Source organism: Chlorocebus sabaeus, chromosome 7 (assembly GCF_047675955.1).
Source record: "Chlorocebus sabaeus isolate Y175 chromosome 7, mChlSab1.0.hap1, whole genome shotgun sequence".
NCBI classification, from domain to species: Eukaryota; Metazoa; Chordata; class Mammalia; order Primates; family Cercopithecidae; genus Chlorocebus; species Chlorocebus sabaeus.
Window position 1 is genome coordinate 81,716,659 of NC_132910.1, and position 26,153 is coordinate 81,742,811.

Sequence of the window (26,153 nt, forward strand, 5' to 3'; positions counted from 1 at the left end):
ATTTTTTTGTTTGTTTTTTGTTTTGCTTATTTGTTTTGCATTGGATCTAAAACAATGGTTACCCTAGTTTAACAGTGAACTTGACCTCTCCGAATAATAGAATTTCATCTTTGTTTATTTCTCTGTATGGCACTGGAGAGAACTTGCATCTTAACGCTAATCAGGTGACATTAGATCTGTCTTTTACAGTATCTACTCTGAGCTACCAGATTTTAATTTGTCTATTAATTAGATATTTTCTTTTCCTACATCTTCCTTCAAATAAAACATTTTTGTGTCAAATTTAGAGCTGAAGTACCTGGATGAATATTAATTACTTTTACTTTATTATCAAAAAATTGCTAATGAAGATGACTCACTTTCATTAATCAATTAATCAAGTCAGATTGTTGAATTTATAAATGTTCTGATTTAAATATGTTCTCCAAAGTGTGTGTGTTAGAAACTTAACTGCCACCATAAAAATGTGAGGAGGTAGGAACTTTTGAGGTAATGAAGATTAGAAAAGGTCATCAGTAGCATCTCCATGTTGGCACAAGTGACTTTATAAAAAAAGAGTGACAGTCCTAAACTGACATTCATGTTCTTGATCCTCTCAATCAGTAATGTATTCTTCCATATTTTGATGCAGCAAAAAAGCCCTCATCAGATGCCAGTGCTGTGCTCTTGGACTTCCCAGACTCCAGGACTGTAAGAAATAAATATCTTTTCTTTTATAAATTACCCAATCTAGAGTATATTGTTAATGTAACAGAAAAAAAAAATCTAAGACAATAAGCCCAGACAGTGTTTATAATGGGAGTGCAATTTATAACTGACCAGAAATGAGACTGTTGGATTATTACTGGGATACAGAAAGGAGTAATGTAACAAATGATGTATTTATTTTCTAGTAAACTGTGATTCTTAAACTAGTTTAAATAACTCTACTGTAAATAGGACAGCAAAGTAGTCTTTGAGAATAGTAAGAGGGTTGCTGGAATACATCCTTTCAGTTAAGTTTGGTACCAATACGAGTTACCATAGGGAACTTAAATGTTAAATACTTTTGGGGAACTGGGAATTATAGTCCAGTACTCCTGAGAAGCTTGCTTCCCATGGGAAGCCCAAATCTAGCTGTCTTGTTGTGTTTTCATGTTTTGAGTGATCTGCAACACATTGAAGAATGTCTTCTAGTGTAGTGACAACTGATCTTTCATGCAGAACACACTTATGTAGATGACATCTCCTGGGCGACCAATGTGGCAGACTTCTTACAGCTTGTCGTCTCATGTGCTTATGACTTACCTTAGGGTTTTTATGGGGAAAAATAAGCCATTCCAAGTGTTTAACAGGATTATTAATAGATTCAGTTAAACTAGGCACAGTACATGGTCTGAGTCCCAAACCCATAGGCTGTCCACCCATAAACTTAAAAGGAAAGATTTTTGTTTGTTTGCAGGGATCAGTCCATTTTTTAACAAGGTTAGTGGGGAAGTTGAGTCTAGGCCATCATAACAGTGTGTTACATAATATTAGTCAGTGACATTTTTAGTAGATTTTATTTATTAGAACATTTTTAAATTCAGCAAAATTAAGTGGAAAGTACAGAGTTTTCATATACCCACCCCTTTCACGTACAGCTTCTTTCCTCAGTCAACATCCCACATCAGTGTGGCACATTTGTTACAATCTGTAAACTACATTGATACATCATCGGCACCTCAATTCTATAGTTTACATTAGAGTTTGCTCTTGGTGTTGTACATTCTATGGATTTTGACAAATGTATAATAACATTTGAATAGAAATTCTTCATTGCAGTATCACACAAAATAGTTTTATTGCCCTAAAAATTCCTTTTTCTCCGTGTATTTACTCATCCCTCCTGCTTACCCCAGTGAACCACTGACATTCTTAATAATTCATAGTTTCGACTTTTCCAGAATGTCATATTGTTGGAATCACATAGTATAATGCTTTTACAGATCAATTTCATTCACTCAGTAATATGCATTTATATTTTTTCCATGCCTTCACATCTGGTTAGCTCATTTATTTTTAGTGCTGAATAGTATTTGATAATCTGGATGTACCACAGTTTATTCTTAAACCAACTGAAGGGCTTCTTGGTTGCTTCCAAGTTTGGGTAATTCTGAATAAAGCTACAATATACATTCATATACATGTTTTTTGTGTGGACATGTTTTTGACTTATCTGAGTAATACCAAGACCATGTGATCACTGGATCAGATGGTAAGAGTATGTTAATATGTTTTAAAACTAGCAAGCTATCTTCCAAAGTAACAGTACCATTTACATTCCCACTAGCAAAGAAGAGAGAACCTGTTGCTGCACATCCTTGCTAGCATTTGGTATTGTTAATGTTACAGATTTGAGCCATTCTAACAGGTATGTAGTGGTGTTTCATTGTCCTCTTAATTTGCAGTTCTCTAAAGAGATATGATGTGCAACATCTTTTCGTATGCTTATTTCCACTAGTATATCTCTTTTGGTGAGGTGTCTGTTTAGGTCTTTGGCTCACTTTTTAATAGATTTGCTCATTTTTTTTATCTTTGACTTTTAAGAGTTCTATGTATATTTTGGATAGCCATCCTCCATGAGATATGTCTTTGAAAAATATTTTTGCCTAGTCTGTAGCTTGTCATCTCATATTCTCGACATTACCTTTTGTATATCAAAAGTTGTATTATAATGATTATTAATAATTTTAACAAAATTCAGCTTCTCAGTTATTTATTTCACTGATCATGGCTTTGGTCTTATATCTAATAAGTCACTTCACACACAAGGTCCTCCAGATTTACTTCTATGTTATCTTCTAGGAGTTTTATAATTTTACATTTACATTTAGGTCTATGATCTTTGTTAATTTTTGTGAAAAGTGTAAGGCTTTTGTCTAGATGCATTTCCTAAAATGGATGTCCAGTTGTCTAGCATCGTTTGTTGAAACGATTATTTTTTCCTGGTCACTCAATTTTTAAGAGTTTGATTCACTACTTTAATTGTCCAGAAGGCTGAAATTTATAGCAATTCCAGATTTTTGAAAAATTATTATAAAACGGTAGAAATAAAATGTCTTCCTCTGCTCTAGTCTGTGTTCTGGTGTCTCAAAAGTATTAATTATGTTTATTAAGAGAACATTTATTTCTTCTGAAAACTGTCTTCTGGCTGGGCATGGTGACTCACGCCTATAATCCCAGCACTTTGGGAGGTTGAGGTGGGTGGATCACCTGAGGTCAGGAGTTCGAGACCAGCCTGGCCAACATAGTGAAACCCCGTCTCTACTAAAAAGTAAAAAAAATAATAATAATTAATCAGGCATGGTGGTACGTGCCTGTAGTCCTAGCTACTAAGGAGGCTGAGGCAAAAGAATTGCTTGAACCCAGGAGGCAGAGGTTGCAGTGAGCCAAGATCGCGCCATTGCACTCCAGCCTGGGTGACCAAACAAGACTCTGTCTTAAAAAAAAAAAAAAAAAAAGAAAAGAAAAAACTGTCTTTCAAAGAGAGAAAGACTTTATATCATCTAAAAATCACTCACAATAAAATTTGATAATTTGGCTCTATGAAAACAAGTTTAGCTCTATGTTATCCAAAACTGGGTAACATTAGCTCTATAAAACCCGACTATCATACAGGTATCATCATGTAACACTGGTCAGTGAGAACTTCCTGTGGTTATCCTGGGAATGGCCTGCCAAAAAATGCTGTTGACAAATAGCATGTCTTTTTAATATATCTTGAATAATTTTTATTATTTTTTTTGTTAGGCATAGTAAGAGTCTACTGCTCTTAAAATCTTTCTTTTATTCAGTTCATTTGTTGATGATAAAATACTAGTGAAGTAAATAGAGATGAAAGTATGGGAAGTATTTTTAGGCAATTCCCATAGTCTGGTCAGTTGTTTGTTTGTTTGCTTATTTTTATCATAGCCTCCTGATTAGCAGGAACTCCAGGCTCATGCCACCACACCTGACTAATTTTTTTCTATTTTTTTGTAGAGACAGGGTCTCGTCATGTTGCCTAGGCGGTCTTGACATACTGGGCTCAAGTTATCCTCCTCTCTCAGCCTCCCAAAGTGTTGGAATTACAGGTGTGAGCCACTGGGCCAGTCCTCTAGTCAAATTATTGAAACTCCTTTTATAATCAATTTTTTCATTTTTTTGGAAGCATTTTTTAATGGACAGAAGTATATTATTAGATTAAATAGGGAACTTCTAAATTCTACTATATTTTAACAGCAGCTTTTACAGCTCTATCCCAAGAAATTATTACCTTTAGAAACTTTATCCTTCTGTCCTCTGTGAGCTCTCCAATGCGTTGCTGATATCTGAGAAGGCAGTTGTAAAACCGCCGACAATCCAGCTATCACTTTTATATAAAATACCTTAGTTATCCTTGAAGTAAAAAAAGTCATATTAAAAATGTTGTTCTGTTGCATGACAGACACTATCTGTGTGTATGTGTGTGTGTATAAAATCCAGAACCAAGAATTACAACTCTAGTAACTGCTATTCACTCATCTTTTTGTGTAGAGTTAATTCCAGACAAAACATGTTCTTTCAAGGTTTTATAAGTCAGCACAGTGGAGGAAGCCTTACATGGGCCACTTTTATCCTGAGTACCCGACCCATCAGTAAACGTTACCAGATATGCAATATATTTAGGAATAGCAGATAAATCAGACTGAGTTTTTCTATATTTGGAATCTCAAAAGCTAGGACAGAGGTTATAACTAACTTCAGTCATTCAAAAGCCTTTTCAGACTCTAGAGCTAAAACTGAAAGATCAGGAGAGATCTCGCAATTGCTTTGTTAGAGGTTTGGCCAGGCTACGAAAGGTGAAATCTACTGCCTACAGTAGTAGTCCATTTTTCTGCAAAATGAGTTGACTCCTAGGTCGTAGCACTGTGTAGCATACAGCTGACAACAGATGACCAAAATATTTTACTTGGGTTGGGCAGTATTACAATTTGTTTAGGATGGCTTTATGCTCCTGTGAAGTAAAGTATTCTAACAAAGCCAAAAGTCTCAATGTATCAGTTTTGCATTCTTCTCTCATTTCTGACAATAAATCATCTAAATTTTGAATTTGTATAGATCATTCTGGTGGGACAACTCTCTTTCTCTCTCTCTTCCTCTCTCTCTTTCTCTCTCTCTGGTAAACGACTAGAGAATATAGTAGGAGAGTCTTGAAACTCTTGAGGAATTCTTTGCCATAAATACTGGGCTCCTAAACTCCTTCACAAGCAAACACAAACAATAATTTAGACTGTTCTGCTAAATCAAGGAAAGAAAAACATTTCAGAACAGAAATCAATTACAAAGAAAATTTTGCAGACAAAGATATCAAAGTGAGAAGTCAGAATAGTTACAGAGTTAACCATAGGGATTAATGACTAATGTACAAATATATATGGTGGTCAACTATTTTTATCAAATATGTCTTTTTATTAGAAGTATGGGGATATTATAAGGTATATACTGTCTTTATAAATTATTCTTTGGTTTCATAAGTTTTTATAACCAATTTATTCTCTTTAAGCTCTCAACAAAAGATATTGTTTTACATATGGCCATAGATTATTCTTCCGGTATACCGTTTTTGTTTGTTATATATCTCTAATAAAGCCGGTATGAATATTCCCTACATCAAAGCAATGCACCAGTGTGTTTCAGTTGGGGTACTTTTTAGGAAGAGTATCAGACTGCTACTTTCTTCAATACCCCTTTTCTATCAGAAGTCAAGTGCATAGTGATCAAATCAGCTGCCATTTCCCAAAGGAGCTCCAGAACTACTCCATCTGGAGTAGAGAATATGGCAGACTTTAAATTTCACAGCAGGTCTTTTTCAATTGATTTGTGAAAGAATTAGGAGAATGTAAGAACCCCAGTTCTTCAGTCAGATGCTCTGTCTGTGTGAGAACTGCAGAGGAAAAGGAAAAAGTCAAAGGCTGACTCAAAATACCACCAATCTGTGTTGGTCTATTACCAAACAAAAGGGAAGAAAGTTCTGAGAAAATTGCAAAATATATAAAATCAGTATTTATCTGAAAGAGCAATGCTAGATTAGCCTGAGGAAAAGTAATTGACATATATGGCTCACTAGTTCCCACCTGTGACATTCCCTCAATTTGTCAGTTATGACCCATTTTTTAGCTAAAAGTTTTGTTCTAGGAATTTCTAATTATTTTATCCCTGAAAATATTGCGTATTCCATAGTCTCTTTCTACAACCCGTCTTTCAATATCCTGGCTTCTTGAAATAATGGCATACAGTTTTTCTTCTTTCTGTATTCCTTTTATAGGTAGGATACTGTAGAATTATTCTCTTGAGTAAAATTGTAACTTAATAGCCGAACATAACAGTCTTTATTTTTTATTTTATTTTATTATTTTCTTTAGATTGTCCCAAAACTGAGTAGATAAATATAATATTTGAGTAATAGTTTGTCCTGACCATGCTAGTGCCTATTCCTTAGAATGCATGTTCTTAGATTTCGACAGTTGGCAAGAGAGCTAAGACATAATTCTAGTTGCTGAGACTAGAATGTGATTTCAACTTGTGCCCCCATCTGAGCCAGTGAATTGTGAGGAAACCTAAACATACTGGGGGTGGATATCAGTGAGGAACTCCCATGCTGTTTGGGTATACCACTGCAACTTCTCTTAGCTTTTCTTTAATGGAAAGGCTTCAAGTATGTCCACTAGCAACCCTTCTCAATGGGTCTCTCCATGCATCTCTAATATTCATAGTTTTTCTATACTTATGGGAATGATCACTTCCCTGTTCCCTGAGTCAGTTTAAGGCAAAGAGGGATACAGATAAACAGCAAAAGTAGAGGGAGCAAGGATACCTGAGAAAAAAGGAGGAGGATTGTCCAAAAAGCGAATGACTTTCATTCTCACATTTTCTCTATCACTTTTTGAAATATTTTATTTTGGCTATCTAAATTATTTATTTTTTTATTAGAATGATAGTCATTACGTAAATACTAGTAATTCATTTGCTTGGGATGAGGCCTGTCTCAGGGCCCTGGCAAATATATAAATTTATTCAAATCCAAAGAACCATTCTTAGGTCATTGCAAGACCAGATTCTCATGTATCTATTCCAAATGCAACAGAGAGAAGATAATACCCTTTAAGCAGAAGATCTGAAGGCAACATTTCTGAAATTTCCTATTTTCTTTTTTTTTTTTTTTTTTTTTGAGACGGAGTCTCGCTCTGTCACCCGGGCTGGAGTGCAGTGACCAGATCTCAGCTCACTGCAAGCTCTGCCTTCCCTGTTTACGCCATTCTCCTGCCTCAGCCTCCCAAGTAGCTGGGACTACAGGCGCCCGCCACCTCACCCAGCTAGTTTTTTGTATTTTTTAGTAGAGATGGAGTTTCACTGTGTTAGCCAGGATGGTCTCGATCTCCTGACCTTGTGATCCGCCCGCCTCGGCCTCCCAAAGTGCTGGGATTACAGGCTTGAGCCACCGCGCCCGGCCGAAATTCCCTATTTTCTAAGCATATGGTGATTCTGATGGGATTTAGACCGCACAATATCCATATTTATTGGTAAGTAAAATTTGAATTTGAAGAGGGTGGTCCATTCCGTTAATATTCCAGAAGAGTAGATACCTAAAAATGAAACTTTTATAATCCAGGGCCTTTTACCTGACTGTTGCATAGCCACAGACCTTCAGTCTACTCAACTCAGGCACTATTCAACAACCCATATTGCTTTCTGGAATTGTTGCATTTCCATAATCATAAAAAGAGAAAGAAAACAGTTTTGTTATTGAATAATCATTAAGCCACAATGTGATGTGCACCACAGGCAATCCACTAAGAGATCTCAAAAACAGAAAGAAATTACATCCTTCTGTCTAGCCAAGAAGATACAACCCGTTACATACGTGCTCTCAAGATAAACAATAACTAGTGTTCAAGTAAGTGGACTTAAATGAACCATTTGTTATACATAGTTTACACTAATTTCACTCGGTAATTGAGTTGAGCGTCTGTGTTAGGTTATTCACTTTATCTGAAAAAAAAAAAAAAGAAAGCTTGTATCTTTATGGTAAGAGGTAGTTTCGCAACTTGGAGTGAAAAGCCCTCCGAATTTAGGCCCCTATACTCTCACACATAGTAGAAGACAGGAGCACTATATTCCTTGGTGATTATATTAAAAAAAATGGTTCCTGGGTCCTTAGGAAAGGCAATCTTGAGTCCTGAAGCTGGCAAGAGACTTATTTAACTTTTAAAATAGTTTAATATACATTTTAAAGAAAGAGAGAATGTGCATATTTTCTGAAGCAAGTACTCCAAGAGAATGGAGGTGAGATATCCTTTTTTTTTTTTTTTTTTTTTAGTTTCAACAGGAAGGATTAAGCCTCTTATTTTTAATGTTTGTTTTCTGTTACAAAACTCAAATCTAATCTGTTCAAAACTGAAATCCTCATCCTTTCCTTAAATTCTATACATTCACAATTTTCCCAATTTCAGTTAATGGCCATTCAATTTTTCTCCCTAATTTAAAACACTTAAATCATTTTCTGTCTTTCTTTCTCAATAGACTTTACTTTCAAAAGATCCAGATTCTGACAAGTTCTCATTACCTCCACTGGTAACACTGGCCTAAGCCACCTTCATTCTCGTTGAAATATTTTCTCTTCTTACTGTTTCCAATCTTAGTTCCAACTTTGGCCCACTCCCCCAAAGTGTACCTACATTCTACTTTTAGTGTGGCAGCCAGGATAATTCATTTAAAATAAAAATCAGATCATTTTTCTTCCAGTCAAAATGCTGCCGCAGCTTACCAAAATCATCCAAGTAAGACACCAGGCTCTTAAAATGACCCCCGAAATTCTGTACCATCTGCTTCTTCATACTATTATCTTTCTAACTTTATTTCATAGTTATCCTCATTGTTCATTCTGCTGCAGACGCATGCTGACATCCTTGCTGTTACTTTTATATGCCAATCACTCCTGAGTATTACAGGTGTTCACTGCTTTTACTTCTGCCTGGAATGGAATGTTCACCTCCCAAGTATCTGCATTTATCTATCACCTTCTTTAGTTCTTTCCTCAAATGCTACTTTTTTAATGAGAACTTCTCTGACCACCCTGTTTAAAAATAAAAGCCCCCTCCACTTCTTGTCTTCCATAACTGTTTTTCTGGTTTTTATTTTCTTCTTGTGTAATTTATTACAATTTCTTATTTTTTTCTCCTCACCCATAAAAATAAGTTTTCCCAGTGCAGAAAATGTTGCCTATTCCAGAAACCATATTTGCAGCACCAAGAATGCTGCCAAGAACACAGTGGCATTCAATATATGACTACTGAGTAAATTAACGAGTGACTGATAATAGTTATTGTTTATTGTGCATAGGTTCCATATTGTTTATATGTTATTTTATTTTTATTTCAATAGTAACACTGTGATAATGGTTTAAATACAATGTTTTTCTAACCTTTGCTCCTAACTGCCTTCAATAAAAATTAAGAAATTATAAGAGTGGACTAATTTGGTGTCTAAACATATTGTATTTCAGAACCCACAGAAATTTATCTAACACCGTTACCCTTGGATAAACTCTCTAGGCTCCGTAAGTTCTACCCCTCCATGAAATTTTTCTGCGTTGTCTTTCTCCATGTTCCACCCAAACAAAGTTAGTCAATTCTGTCCTTTGTGCTCCTACAGCATTTTGAGATACATCTATAATTGCACTGATAAACTTATATTATCATTATGAGCATTTTTTGCCGCATTAATTTGCAGACCTTCTAAATGACAAAGTATACTTTCTAAATGTTTGTTGAATCAATAAAATCAGACATTTTCAGTGATGTATCTAATTTAGAAAGTGAAAATTTGTGCTGGACTTCCGCAATTTTTTTCTTCTGACCACGTGTAATCTGTATTAAAAAAAGAGAACATTTGGTTAACCTCCTAAATTCTTTTTCTCATAATAAAAGCTAACTTGTGCAAATTTTGAACTGAAGTAGTAGCTATAATAGACTCTCAAAAGAGAATGAAAATTAAACAAAATAATTTTAAAAGGACATTGGTAATTTGTACACAAAGTTCTCTAAATGCTCAAAATATTCAATTAATGTATTATATTCCATTAAAGCCTCAATCTATTTGTTTGCACATTTTCTACTCAAATTTCTAATACATATAGATTCATAGCAACTCTTGTTTGACAAGATTAATTATTAAATATAAGTTCTATGAAAATGGTACAATTGTGGGTGAACTTGATTAAGCAAAGTGATAAATATCATTCTCTAAACAGTACTCATCAGGTCAAGAAATATTGATCCCCTGTAAGATACATGGATACACCATAGGATGCCACAGATACGAAGGTTTTAATATGTATTTTTTCAAAATGTAAACGTAAGTAGTTTAAAACATTCAAAGAACATATACATATCAGAAAACATAATTTCTGTCAATGAGTAGAGAGATATAAATAAACTACCTCTACAGCTCAGTGGTGAGATAGTCATAGAATATTGACTCTGCTTTGAATTTATTTAAAATGATAAATATAAAAATAGAGTATATAATAACAGTAAAATTAATGTTTTTGTAAAGTGATCTTTTGTACTTATTTAAATCCTCATTTATTATTTAAGCCCATTCATTCAATGTATATGTTTGTATACTGACAGTGTGACAGCTATTTGGCCATGCATAAAAATTCTTATAATTAAAATCAATATGATGTGAAATCATTTTATTTAGATAAAAATATCATATTACTTAAATATAAAAAACTTAAATTAGAAGAATAAGCTATTTCATAAAATATAATCTATATTATGGTACTCATCAAACCTAGAATCAAAGTATGCATAGTGAATGTATATCATATAAAATAAAATAGAACGAATCTAATCACATATAAAAACACGTTACATTAAGAACGCAGGCTTTGATTACCTTTTAAACATCACTTCATTTTATAATCTATACATCAGAAAAGAAGAAAATTCTAAAGAAAGTAAATGCCAGTTAGAATCACTAAATTGAACATTACATCAACAAATTTAACGTTGCTTACTAGCACAATAACTTTCAATTCATTTATTATTTCATTCTAATTTTACAAATTAACCTGGGATACTACAGAATATGGGTTATCTCAATTATAGAAATGTGGTTGTTATTATCATTTCATTATTATTCTATTTTAATACTAACAATACTAATACTTATATCTATATATACTATATATAGTAATAATATTTATATATGTTAATAATTTTCAAGAATAGTTTTGATTCATAATCATTAGTAGATAGTTTTCCACCAAGAACCCGTTTGCTAAGCATATTTATCCAGACTTCAAATTCATCATTAAATTTAATATAGTTTCAAAGACTGAGATTGTTATAATCCCAAAATGAAGGACTATATGTTTTTTAAAAATAAAATGAACAAATAAAAGACATGTAACCATAACTTTTTCTATCCCCAAATACTCTAGGGGGGCACTGGAAAAAGCACTTAAGTGTGAGGATTTTGTACTCTGAGCACTTCTAGTCACTGTTCTGTCATTAGTAGACATATAAAATTTCTAAACCTTACGTGTATTTACTTTATGGGCAGTAGTAGAATTAATAGGGTTATTGTAAACAGTAAATAAGAAAATTTATGTAAAATACTTAGTTAAGTTTTATTTTCATACAGTAATGTTTAATAAAGTTTGGGGAAAAACTCTCAAACAACAAATTACATATTTCCAAAACCTGAATATTATTGTTTTTAAACGTCAGTATACATTTCCCAGCCTTACAAACTTAAAATTCCAGCGATTTTAGTGTCTTCCTACATCCTACACTACCAGATTAAATGATTTTTTATTCTCATTACAATTATTCTCATTATCTCATATCCTATCAGACAATACCAGTTGTCAACAATTTTGAGAATCAATTTCTCAGTCTAGTGCTCAAGTCTCCAAGTTAACATTAAGCTTCTTCTTCTGATACTCCTATAATTTATATGGCTTGACTACTGCCAATGCAAACAGAATGCCTGTCCAAGCTTTTGCTTTTATGCATGTTGTTTCATTTTTATGAAATGCGTTACGCTATTTTCCTATGTGAATTATTATCCCTTCCAAAACATTCTTGCTGATATTCCAACCAACACCCTAATCTATTACAATCTTATCTATTAAATATTGTTTGTGACTATTATATGGCTCTCCCTTGCATTATAGTAATTTGTTTTTATTTAATTCCAAATATTGGATTGTAGTTTCTCAGAATAGCAGTGTCATGTCTTACTAATCTTCTTATTTTATGCATTGCAAAGCAGAAAGATGTAGATACCACAGTTGATTGGGAATATTTTCTAATTTGAACACAGAACATGCACTCTTCTGTTATACACACTGTAATAAATTAAAATTAAATAAGGTGACACAAAATTTAGAAACTTATTTGGGCTCCTTCAAAATGGGAGTTATTTTATATTAGTGCATTAAGGAATTGGAATAAAAAACTGCATTTTTTAAACAAATAAAAGGAAAAGAAACTCAAGCACAAAAGCAAATCTTCATAGGCAAGAAATGTAATGTCGCATTACATATTGGAGTCATCTGTGTGTGGCAGTAGGTAGAGATGTCTAAGAGTTTGCTCATATAAGAAATGTGTAGCACACATACCCCAAATGCAAATTCAAGTGCAAGATTTAGTCTCACTACTATATTCTCATTAAATGGGTCATTATAGTAAATGAGTGAAATGAGTCATTATAGTAAATGACTACTAGAGGTCATGCCTTATGCAAATAAGGCCTAAAGGCATGGGTACAATACATACTAAGCTGTGTTACCCACTATCTGTGTACTCACTATGAAATATATCCAATATCTTAATGTGGCAGTGGTTCTAACCAACTTAAATGAGCCTAGGTTTAGAAGGGAGATACCCACAAGAAAGGAGGATCATAATATATGCAGGAGCTGAAGAGATTGACTGAGAAAAGAGGGTGTGAGAGATGTAAGCCAAAACGTATCTGGGACAAATCTCAATTAATTGAGGAGTTGATTTTGCCATGGTTAAGAATGTGCCCATGACACAGCCTAAAGAAGTCCTGAGAACATGTGCCCAAGATGGTTGCATTACAGCTTGATTTTCAACATTTTAGGGAGACAGAGTTACAAACAGATATGTAATGTCTGACATGTACATGTTAATATATGTAAGGAGTACATAAGGTGTACATTGGTTTGCTTGGTAAAGGTGGATTCAAATATTTTTTTGAATTGGCAATTGGTTGAATGAGTTAGTTATTACCTAAAACCTAGGATCAATAGAAAGGAATGTAGGGTGTAATATAAGGGGTTGTAGAGACCAAGGTTCTTATTACACAGATGAAGCCTCTGGGTAGCATGCTTGAGAGACAATAGATGGTAAATATTTCTTAGACTTAAAAAGGTGCCAGACCCATAGCTAATCTCTCCTGGATCAAGATAAGTCCTGGAAAGGGAAGGTGATTCTCTACCAAATGTAGGTATCTTCCCACCAGGAGACACCTTTGCAGGACCCTTTTGGAATACATCGAATAAATATATTTTGGGGTAAAATATTTCCATTTTTATCAAAGTCTGCTATCTGTTATCTTGTGATACATCTTATAGCTACAAAGAATTGTTTTGGTCAGTGTTAAGATCTCTGTTTTAATGTGAATGCTGCTCAGCTGTACCTGAATTCCAAAGGGCATTATAAGGTCTGTCTGAACCCCATTCCCACCTCCCATCGTGGCCTCAACTAGTTTTTCAGGTTTACTTTTAAATTCCCTTGGCCAAGAGGGCATCTGTTCAATTTGTTGAGGGACTCAGAATTTTATTTTTGGTTTAAAGAGGATACACCAAATGAACCTGTAGAACCACATTGCAAAGTGACATATAACCCTGATAAAGATAGTCAGCCAAATTCACAATTAAATGATGAAACAATTCTGGATAAAATTAAACACAACACATGAAGCAATGTTAAATTGTATATTAATAAACTCCAAATAGGTAAAGAACAAGCAATTGCTTTAAATTGGTATGATGCATTTTTTTTCTTCCTTTATTTATTTTTATAGATATAGAGGAAAGTACAGTTTTGTTACATGGATATAATGAATAGTAGTGAAGACTGAGTTTTCAGTGTAATCATCACCCGAAGAGTGTACACTGTACCCATTAAGTAATTTCTCATCCTTCACCCCCCCTTACCCTCCCACCCTTCTGAGTCTCCAATGTTTATTATTCTACTCTCTATAACCATGTGTAAATTTGTATATTTAGTGTCTTAATGAATGTGTAAGGTATGTATACATTATATAATAAAAACACATATTGGCATGTGGTCAAATGATGACACTAGGAGATGTTCACTAAGTACAATAAAAGACTGTAAATTTAATAAGAAATGTAAACCTGAGGGGAAAATTTAGAAATCATCGATGAAGCAGAAAGAAAAAGGCAGATAAGGGGATAAAAGAGAAGATTAAAAAATTGACAAAAAGGGAACAAAAAAAAAATAATTTGTTATATATATATATAATGTTCCCACTAAATGTAAATTAATTAATTGTAAGTCCAGATTAGAGTAAAAAAAATTCTAAAGATCCTCTGATATACTGCTTATAAGCAGCACAACAGAACACACACATAAACATACACATGTGGACTGGTGAAAAATAAAGGGATCATAAAAATAGACCAGGCAAATTATAGCTAAAAGAAACACACACACACGCACACACTCACACACACACACAAATTTAGCAAAATCCATTATAATAGGTAAAGATGAGACAACGAATAACAAATGAAGATGCCACATAGAAAATAATAATAACCATAGAAATCTATTAATGAAACAATGTAACATGAAAAAATACAGTAAGAAAACCAAAATCTGTCAGCATTAAAGAAATTGATAAAATCACAATCAGAGTAGGTGATCTAAATACCACTATTTAAAAACGGACAGAATATTAAGCAAACCAACTTATTGAAAAGGATGAAAAACATTGATCTGCTAAATTACTTATGGTACACCTCAGTAAGAAGTTAATATTTGAGCAAGGACTTACAAAATGACAGAGCAGTTTATGTATAAAAAAACAAGTTAGACAGAAGTGCTAGCAAATGTCCTGAGGTAAATCATGCTTATTGTGTACCAGGAATAACAAAGTTGTGAGTGAGGCTGAAGGACAGAGGGAAAGGGATGAGGCCAGAGAGCCAATGGGTATGGGGAAGGGAAATTTTGAAATCCTATTGGAGTATATTGAAAAGTGATAAGAGGAAAATTAGAAGCAACGCCTATAGGCACTTGTATCCATGAGTTTCATTGTGAAGAGGACCAAATAAGATGGCAAAAACTTGAAGAAAAAGTATGGCAAAAAGACATTTTTTCATTGTTTATTGCTTTATTTTGTCAGCCATAAGAAATAAATACATGTTTGTCCTGAGCAGGAGAGGATGGAATGCAGTGACCCAGTGGAGAAAGCAACCTGAAGTCAGAGCTTGAACAGCAAGTATTCAGTGAAATTAGAAATAATTTTTAAAAAATGTACATTTGATTACATAGCCAGAATCAGGCAGGGGAACCTGGATCATTAACAGAAACCAGAAGAAACCTGATACATATACTATAAATTATGTATATTCTATACATATCTATAAAAATTGTTGACCAGCTTGGGCTGGTTGTTACCTGTTGTGTCTTGTACCCTTGCACAGTACTACATTAATCCCCCTAGCACAGCACTATATTGATCAACTATATTTCATTTGGTTTTGGCAAAGTCAACATTATGGATTCAGAAATCATTAGAAACAAGGACAAAGTTAGCTGTGATCAATATTTGGCTGAGTACAGCAGAATAGCTGAGATTATGTTAGTCCTTATCCACTATAGATCCTCTTGAACCAGGGGCTTTAAATTGGTATACATACATCCAAATGTGTATATGTATGTATATGTACAAATGTGTATATATACACACACAAATATGTGTATCTGTAAATATGTGTGTGTGTATATATATTCACAAATGCATATGATAAAGCACATTGGTCAAGCTGTACCAACAATAATCCTATCAGCCCAGACGACAGAGTAACCCTGTTTTTGCTTCTTCTTTAGAGAACATGAAAATGAAGAAATGGCTAATTAGTAGTCTTCATTTAAACTTTAATTGAACATTTGTTTTACTTTCTTGATAGAAAACTCTCTGATTGGCTATTAAGTCACCAATAAAAATCTGCAAAAGAGTCATTAGCTGTAGTAGCCTGAATAATGAACCCCCAAATTATCAGGTCTTAATCTCTGTGAAACCTAGTTAATAGTCCCATAAACAGTTTTTTATTGTTATTAACATAGAAGACACTTCTGGTCTTAAAGCTTAAAATTTATATTTGTTTTATCTGAGTTCCTTCCTCAGGGAATGACCTTCAGGCTTCTCAAAAAAAGTATCAAATAACTGAAAATTACCAGATCACCGCATCAGATGCTGACTGCCCAAATCATCAGCGTTGCTCTTTACCCCTCTCTAGTTCCTGTTTTCTTTACACATCGTTACATTTCTTCGCTCCTATATAAATTTCTAGTTTTAGTCGGGAAGATGGATTTGAGACTGAGCTCCAATTTCCTCAATGACAACACTCAATTAAAGCCTTCCTCCTTGGCAGCGCTTGTTATCTCAGTGATTGACTTTCTGTGCAATAAGCAGTAAGTTCTAGACTGAACCCCTGGTGTTTTCGTAACAGATTTTAATTCCCTGGCCAGGAACAAGTTGCTTGTGACTTGACTGTCATGGGTCAGGAGTCTCAGGATCCCTCCTAAGCAATTGCCCACCCAATTTTGCCTGGAGGTGATTTTCCATCTCTCTCTGGCCCTGCCACAATAGGTCCTAACCACGTTCCCGATTGCCTCAAAATAAATGCCTTTGAGATTTGATATCTACATCGGGGTAGGTGAGTGTCCTTTGTGGGCCCAGACAGCAGGATCTACTCCTCTCAATTAGGGAAATTTTTAAATAAATTTCCATTTGCATGTTGAAAAAATCGAAATGACTGAAAGAAGAAAGCATCCTGACTGCTTCAATATGGACCTTCCTTGGGACATTTTTTGTGTGTCTGGGCAAGTGGATGTCTTCTGTGAGTACCAGACAATGGGATTGGCTCATTTCAATGTGAGAAATGCTGAAGGAATTTTTGTTTGGAGGTTGATCAAGCCCAACCAATGAAGAGAGGAAACACCCTGACTGTTTTAGTTTGGACACTCTTGGGGCTTATTTGTTGTGGCAGCAGTTGGATTGTGTTTTTAGTAACCATGTGTGTTTGTCATGGAAAATTAGAATTCGGTAAACTGATATTCTCTTGTAATACTGCTTGGCCCCAATTTTGTTTGGAACCTGGATATGCTGTTGAATTGGAAAATAGGATGGAGTTCCACGTATCTAGGCTTTTGTGCTGCTGTTCTAAGCAGGGTCAGGCTCAAAGTGCCATCATATGTATCATTCTAGGGAGGCAGAAAGAGATTTGAAGGAAATACAGAAAGGAAGACAATGTGAAGATGAAACAGATTTTAAAAGCTGGCCTTCAGTACTAGAGGGATGCAGTCACAAACAAGGGAACACCAAATACTGGAACAGGTGTGAACTGAGATAACAACCCCCACAGAAAATCCGATTGTCAGCTGTAGCTGCTTCTTTATTTATGGAAACCATATAATTGTTTTACTAGACTGTGGTGCTAGATCCAGCAGATAAAGAAATATAAATAGTACCTCTATCTCCACACCTCCTGCTCTAAGATGTTTCCTCCCTATGTGTCAAGGTTCTTGCTCTCTTTCAATAGACACAAAATCAATGTGTCCCATTACAGAAGCTAAAAGTTTACTTTTATTCTCTATCACTTGCTTTTGACATTCAGAACTTTTTGTCACAAAAAGTCAGCTTCAAGTGGAACAGTACACTTCTATAAAATTTTTTGAGCCTCATTACATCCTTCACCTTGGTTTGAGAGGGGCACTCTAGAGGGACCTATTGAGCAGTATTCTCAGCCAAGATGTCAGTATCTTGGAGAAGACAGTTCAAGATGAGATTCTGGTTGGGGACACAGCCAAACCATATTATTATCCCTGGCATCTCCCAAATCTCATGTCCTCACATTTAAAAACAATCATGCCTTTCCAACAGTCCCCCAAAGTCTCAGCTCATTCCAACATTAACCCAAAATTCCAAGTTCAATGTCTCATCTGAAAGAAAAGTCCCTTTTGCCTATGAGCCTGTAAAATCAAAAGCAAGTTAGTTACTTCCTAGATACAATGGGGGTACAGGTATTGGGTAAATGTACCTATTCCAAATGGGAGAAATTGGCCAAAAGAAAGGGGCTACAGGACCCATGCAACTCCAAAATCCAATAGGGCAGTCACTAAACTTTAAAGTTCCAAAATGATATCCTTTGACTCCATGTCTCACATACAGATCATAGTTATGCAAGACGTGGGTTCTCACAGCCTTGAGCAACTCCATCCCTGTGGCTTTGCAGGGTACAGCCCCCCTCATGGCTGCTTTCACGGGCTAGTGTTGACTCTCTGTGGCTTTTCCAGTGCACAGTGCAAGCTGTTGATGGATCTGCCATTCTGGGGTCTGGAGGATGGCCCTCGTCTCACAGCTCCACTAAGGCAATGCCCCAGTGGGGACTCTGTGTGGAGACTCTAACTCCACATTTCCTTTTTGCTCTGCCCTAGCAGAGGTTCTGCATGAGGGCTCTGCCCCTGCAGCAAACTTCTACCTAGACATACAGGTGTTTCTATACATTCTCTGAAATCTAAACAGAGGTTCCTCAACCTCAGTTTTTGACTCCTGTGCACCCACAAGCTGAACACCATGTGGAAGCCACCAAGGCTTGGGGCTTTCACCCTCTGAAGCCATGACCCAAGTTGTACCTTGGCCCCTTTTAGCTGCTGCGGGAGTTGAGGCAGCTGGGGCACAGAGCACCATTGTCCTGAGGCTGCACAGAGCAGGGGGGCCTGGGCCTGGCCTAAAAAACTATTTTTCCCTCCTAGGCCTCCAGACATGTAATGGGAGGGGTTGCCATGGAGGTCTTTGGCATGACCTGAAGACATTTTTCCTGTTGTCTTAGTGATTAACATTTGCCTGCTCGTTACTTATGCAAATGTATGCTGTCAGCTTAAATTTCTCCCCAGAAAATGGGCTTTTCTTTTCTATAACATCATCAGGCTGCAAATTTTCCAAACTTTTATGTTCTGCTTTTTTTTTAAATGCTTTACCACTTCCGCCAGAAACCCTAAATCATCTCTCTCAAGTTCAAAGTTCCACAGCTCTCTAAGGCAGAGACAAAATGCCATCAGTCTCTTTGCTAAAGCATAGCAAGAGTAACCTTTGCTCCAATTCCCAACAAGTTCTTCATCTCCATCTGAGACCACCTTTGCCTGGATGTAATTGCTTATATCACTATCAGCATTTTGGTCAAAACCATCCAACAAGTCTCCAGTAAGTTCGAAACTTTCCCACATTTTTCTGCCTTCTTCCAAGCTCTCCAAACTGTTCCAACCTCTGCCTGTTACCCAGTTTCAAAGTCACTTCCACATTTTGGGGTATCCTTATAGCAGTGCCCCACTACCTTGGTACCAACTTACTGTATTAGTTCATTCTCATGCTGTTATTAAGAAATACCCAAGACTGGGTGATTTATAAAGGAAGGAGGTTTAATTGACTCACTGTTCCACATGTTTTGGCAGGCCTCAGGAAACTTACAATAATGGTAAAAGGCAAAGGAGAAGCAGGCACCTTCTTCACAGGGCAGCAGGATGGATTGAGTGCAAGTAGGGGAAATACCAGACACCTATAACACCATCAGATCTCATGAGACTCACTCATTATCGGGAGAGCAGCATGGAGGAAGCTGTCCCCATGATCCAATTAGCTCCACCTGGTCCCACCCTTGACTCATGGGGAATGTGGGGATTACAATTCAAGATGATATTTTAGGTGGAGACATGGTCAAACCATATCATTAACCTATTCCTGTTTTAATATTCCTGTAAACAGAATATGTGAGACTTCCGCATCAGATTTAAAAGACAGCACTTCAAGTAACATAAGCATTGGCATGTACCTCAATTCCCTTTTCGGCCAAGTCCCAAAGAAACACTATAGGGGCTAGATCGATACTGCACATTCAGTGGGTTTACATCACACCTGAGGGACACAGACCTGGGAAATCTATCACTTTTAGACTAAGCAATAGGAAGCCTGCTTTTGGTTCCAAGAGGTGATATTATCTCATCTCTCAAAGTTGTTTACCCCAAATACAATCATGAAATATGGTCCAGTTTAAAAAGGTGGTCAAGCCTTGCAATCTTAGCATACATGTTGTCAAGGATGCTCTGGGTTTATGGCAGATCATCTCTCCCAACACATACATTTCACATTTTCTCAAGAGCCACAAATTTATTTTGCTGTTACTCTGGAAGTGCAAGTCAAGTAAGAAAAGAAAAAAAAAAAGAAAACCTGAAGTAGAAAATTGCATAGGTGATCAAAAAGTTGTATTAATTTTGTATAGTATTTGTAAGACTGAAAAAATATTGGAGTTAAAATAAAGTTTTGTTTCACATATATAAATAAATATATGCAAATGTATGTATTTATACATGTAAATTCTAAAATTTATGAGTGTACATATTTGTAAGCATAATATATGTATATATAAATCACAAGCTCTCGTATATAGGAAACATATCATAAAAAAGTATTGTTGTATAGTAAGCTTATTAATTATTTTTAAAATTTGAAAAGGAATGTTAGGATAGACTTGCATGGGGAACATAACCTCTCGTCAATGAAGAAGGTGAAGGCAGATCAAAGGAAATGGAAAGAAATATCTTCCTATAAATACTTCTTCCAGACTTATTCTTTTAATTTAATGCAATTTTAATAAACATCTCAACTGGATTCTTACTAGAATTTGATCTGTTTATTCTAAGGCTCACTTGCAGTTATGAATTTGTGAGAATTGACACTCCTGGACTTAGTGGAATTGCCCTTGTTACCCAAGTATCGTGGAGCACACATAAAGGTGTGAATTTCGGGAAATTAAAACAGATTATTTGAAATTCATGCTTCGCTGAGCACAGTGACTCTTATCTGATCCCAAAGGTAAGAATGGATACCTTTTTAGGCAGGTGACAGACTCGAATCTCAGATTTAACATTCCTTTCAAAGTATCTGTTATTCACATTGTCATAGATATCCTCTTGTGTGGAGACATATTACCTCTTGAAAGTAATCCTTTTAATAGAACGTTTGATTACATGCAAAACACAGTATATTATATCACAACTGAGTTAATTTATAGTTTATATGGACAAAATGATATTCTTTCTGAACTCATTCTATTAATTTCATTTAGTCACATAGAAATTTAAGCTTTCTAAAGTCAAATTCCCGATTCTCTATTAATAAGAGAATTTAAAGAATATATAACTAAAAAGGCCACAGTTTTTTGGAAAAAAATAATGTGTGTGGTCGTTTTGTGTATGATGTTAAAATTAATAATGTAATGCTAATAGGAATTAGAAAGAGATCTAATCAATGGAATAATTATTAGAAGCTGAAATGTGTATGTATATGTAGTGTCTATCTGAACATAACATGATTCAATTTTGTTAACTAAAAAAATGCTTGAAAAAAGAAAACTATAACTCTAATCCAATCACTGATAAAGTCTATATTTGCCAAATATACAACAATAGGTTATACAATTATTAAATAAAATGTAAGTAATATTCACATATTAGGATGTTGAATGTTTCTTTAACCATTATATCCAGTTCACAAATTATAGTAGAAATGCTGAAAGACATGGATACGTTGTTCCATAAAATACTGTAAATAAAAGAGGTCAATAATTTAAAAAAGAAAATAAATTCAACATATATGACTTCCTCTGTCAAACAATATCAAGATACATATTTTAACAAATAATTTTTAAAAATCTATTACATTTTAGAAGACTGAGAAAGAATAATGAAAGTATAGCTTATAGATGAGACAACCAACAAATATATGTGATATTTTCAAATTTAATAAAGAGTGATTTAATAAAAGCAGTGTGGCTCACACCTGCAATCCTAGCACTTGGGAGACCAAGGTGGGGAGATCACAAGGTCAGGAGATTGAGACCATCCTGGCCAATGTGGTGAAACCACATCTTAACTAAAAATATAAAAATTAGCTGGACATGGTGTCCCATGCCTGTAATCCCAGCTACTTGGGAGGCTGAAGCAGGAGAATGGCTTGAACCAGGGAGTTAGTGGCTGCAGTGAGCCGAGATCATGTCACTGTACTCTAGCCTGGTGACAGAGCAAGAATTTGTCTTTAAAAAAAAATTAAATAAGCCACTCTTTACTTTTTGTCTTTTTGACTATCAAGGAGTGTGTGTGTATATGTGTGTGTATGTGCATGTGTGTGTGTATGTGTGTGTGTGCTTGCATCTGTGTGTGTTCAAAGGAATAATACCAATGTTGATGAGCTTGGTATGACATAATTGTATTTTTAATTTACATCATGTATACCGTTAAAATATTTCTAGAAGTCAGGGTGAAAATGCACTGATAAAGCCTATATATGTGTGTGTGTATATATATATCACAAAGCCTATATATATATATCTCGCATTTATTTTCATCGTAACTGATAATTTATCTTCCTCTTATTCACCCTTCCCTTCTCTCCCTCCCTTTCTGCCTTCTTTCTTTCCTTGCAGGGGAGGAGGTCAGCTTAAAAAATATATTTTAAAAGCCTTTTTTTCCTATTAGAGGTTTGTGTTTCTTACCAAATTTGGGGCATTACTACATTAAGTAGTACCTACTTACTGAATTTATTTTAAGTTTAAAATAAACTTTATGTCTCAACTTGTTTTTAAATTGCATTCAATACATCCAAACAATATCATAGGATATACATATATAAATGTGTACATGTATGCTGTTCTAAGAAAGTCAATGTGCAGAAACTGGTGAAGAACGAGATTCAGGGACCCTCACTTAACAGACTCCATTCAAGTCCCTACAACTCATATTACAGTTTTAATTACACATAGTTTTTCTTAAAGAGTTACCCTCCACACCCTGAAATGACATTAGCTTCAGTCCTTTCAAAACCTTCCTTAATCTCCCTACCCAAAAGTTAGCTGCTCATATTATGCATGTCAGTATAAGAAAGAAGTGATGAATCTGGCAATACTTAAAAAATGAATTGTGGAAGACAGTGTGGGGATTCCTCAAGGATCTACAACTAGAAATACCATTTGACCCAGTCATCCCATTACTGGATATATACCCAAAGGATTATAAGTTATGCTGCTATAAAGACACATGCGCACATATGTTTACTGAGGTACTATTCACAATAGCAAAGACTTGAAACCAACCCAGATGTCCATCAGTGACAGACTGGATTAAGAAAATGTGGCACATATAAACAATGGAATACTATGCAGCCATAAAAAAGGATGAGTTCATGTCCTTTGTAGGGTCATGGATGCAGCTGGAAACCATCGTTCTCAGCAAACTATCACAAGAACAGAAAACCAAACACCGCATGTACTCACTCATAGGTAGGAATTGAACAATGAGAACACTTGGACACAGGAAGGGGAACATCACACACTGGGGCCTGTTGTGGGTTGGGGAGAGAGGGGAGGGATAGCATTAGGAGACATACGTAATGTAAATGACGAGTTAATGGGTGCAGCACACCAACATGGCACATGTATACATATGTAACAAACCTGCACGTTGTGCACATGTACCCTAGAACATAAAGTATAATAAAAAAAAGAATGAATTACTGAAAAACAATTAGTTTGATTACTTAAGTATAAGATGCCAGATAATTGTAGTCCTATTTGCTGCTGACAAATAAATCATAACTGAAGTCAAGTTTCAGTTTTTATTGTGAAAATACAAGCAGCATTGGAACAAATCAGCCAGTGTGTTTTAGATCACACTGCATTATCTATTTAATCATCACTTGACAGTATTAATGAAAGTGTCTAAAGAATCTAACTATAGCATAGATTGACTCTTTAGTATTGGAGTATTACATGTTCAGGCCTCACCATACAGATCTAAAAAATGTGTCATGTTCTAGCTCCTTGAATAATACACAATTTCACCTGCAGAGGACTATTTTTATGGGTTTCACAATTCATCATTTACTCCCTTATACTTACCAAACCTGTTTTTATCATCATAAATCTGTAGGAGCTTAGTCACCCTATAAATCACACATGAGTCAAGAAACTTTCTCATGTCTAATTCTATTGCCACTGTCTTGGCTTAAAATCAGATCCCATAAAATGTAAATGGTACTAGGAACCATTTTCTGTTGAATATAAATTTTTGGAAAGATAAACTGTTATTTAATTAATATATTATTGTGCTGCTGAATTCTAATAAGTATAGGATCTTTGGCAAGTCACTTAATGTTTTTTAAGTCTGTTTCATCGTCAGTATAAAAACGCTGCTTCCCTTATTGAGTTATTGTGGAGATTAAATAAGATAACATTAATTCAAGGACATCAATGTGGAAAATATTTGTGAATGTTATCTGTTATTATTCTGTTATGCTTCTAATAGAAAATACTGTTGATGGTGAGCACTTTTCAAAATATTGCAAGATAGATGCACAAAGTTAAAAAGGAAAACCTGGATATAACTAGGCAATGTAATTCAAAAGTAGGCCCCGACTGTATAGGGAACTGTGTCAAAAGACATGAATAAAATGTTTTAGACATGAGTTTTGGACAGTTGGGGAGATATTAGGTAGATTTGATAGTGAAAATAATTTACAGGATTTTTTTTAGTACAGGAAACAAATGGTTAATTAAAATAGCAAATATAAGGGCCCCAAATTATTGCTGATTTCCTTTCAGGGGAAGATATATAATGCTACTAAAAATGGAGTAGTAGTTAGTATTTAGTTTGACTCAAAATAACAAAAACCTTTTAAAAATTGAATAAAAGATGCCAAACAAGATAAACATTTATTTTCTTTTTCTATAAAATTTCCAATATGCATTTCGAGGTTGGACTGACTCACAATCTTTCTATCCCCATATTTATTATATACTTTCTTATCTTCATAATCCAAGGTGGCAAATACTACAATCAGTGGATAGATGAAGAAATGAAGGAGAGGGACCAGGAATAGCCTCAACTGTTTTTTAGTATATGTGCCTGAAGCTGCCACAAAATTCCTTCTAACATGCTCACACTTGCGGCAAAGGAGCTTATGGAATATATTCTTCAATGCGAAGGGAATCATATGATGCTCTTAAATTTTTATTACTTTGAAAATTAGGAAATGGATTAAAGACATAAAATATTAGTGTCTACCAAAGTGAGGCATGATCTCTCAGCATTCTTTGAGCACCTACTCTGTGTTCATATCCTGTGATCTGTACCTGTGAAGGAACTCCAAGCTTAAACCCAAGACCCCAAAACTGATGGTTCTAGTTGCGAAATAATGAGATTTAGGTTGTCTTTAAAGACAAATATAGCAAAAAAACTATAGAGCATTCTGTAGAAGACTGCTTACTCAAGGATCTGGTATACACAAGAACAGATAATATTATTCATTTAGTTCTGAACAAGCAAATTAATAGGCACATTTAAAATCCTTTTTTTCTTTCCTTGCCTGAAGAAGACATCTTACTAAATACTGTGAAGGATGAAAGGGTAAATGCCTTGAAATGTTGATATTAACCGCAGTTAATTAAAAAGGACATAGGGTGATAAGTAAAAACATAAAAACATTTAATTCATCAAAAGCTGAATTAAAATTAAAAGTACCCATCATTTACATGTTGGTAACTAATTCTTTCATGTTACTTTAGGTTAATTCCAGAAAAATGACAACTTTTCCTATCTTTTCTTGAAGGTAGAATGCTTAGCAAATAAATGTGCTAAGTCAGTTTATTTTTTTTTTACCTGTACTTTGAAAAGCTAATTAAGATGTTACATATTTACTTAATTTTTCTTTTTAAATTTTATTATTATCAATGAGGCATATTTCCATTAATAGATATTTCTTATAATTTTACA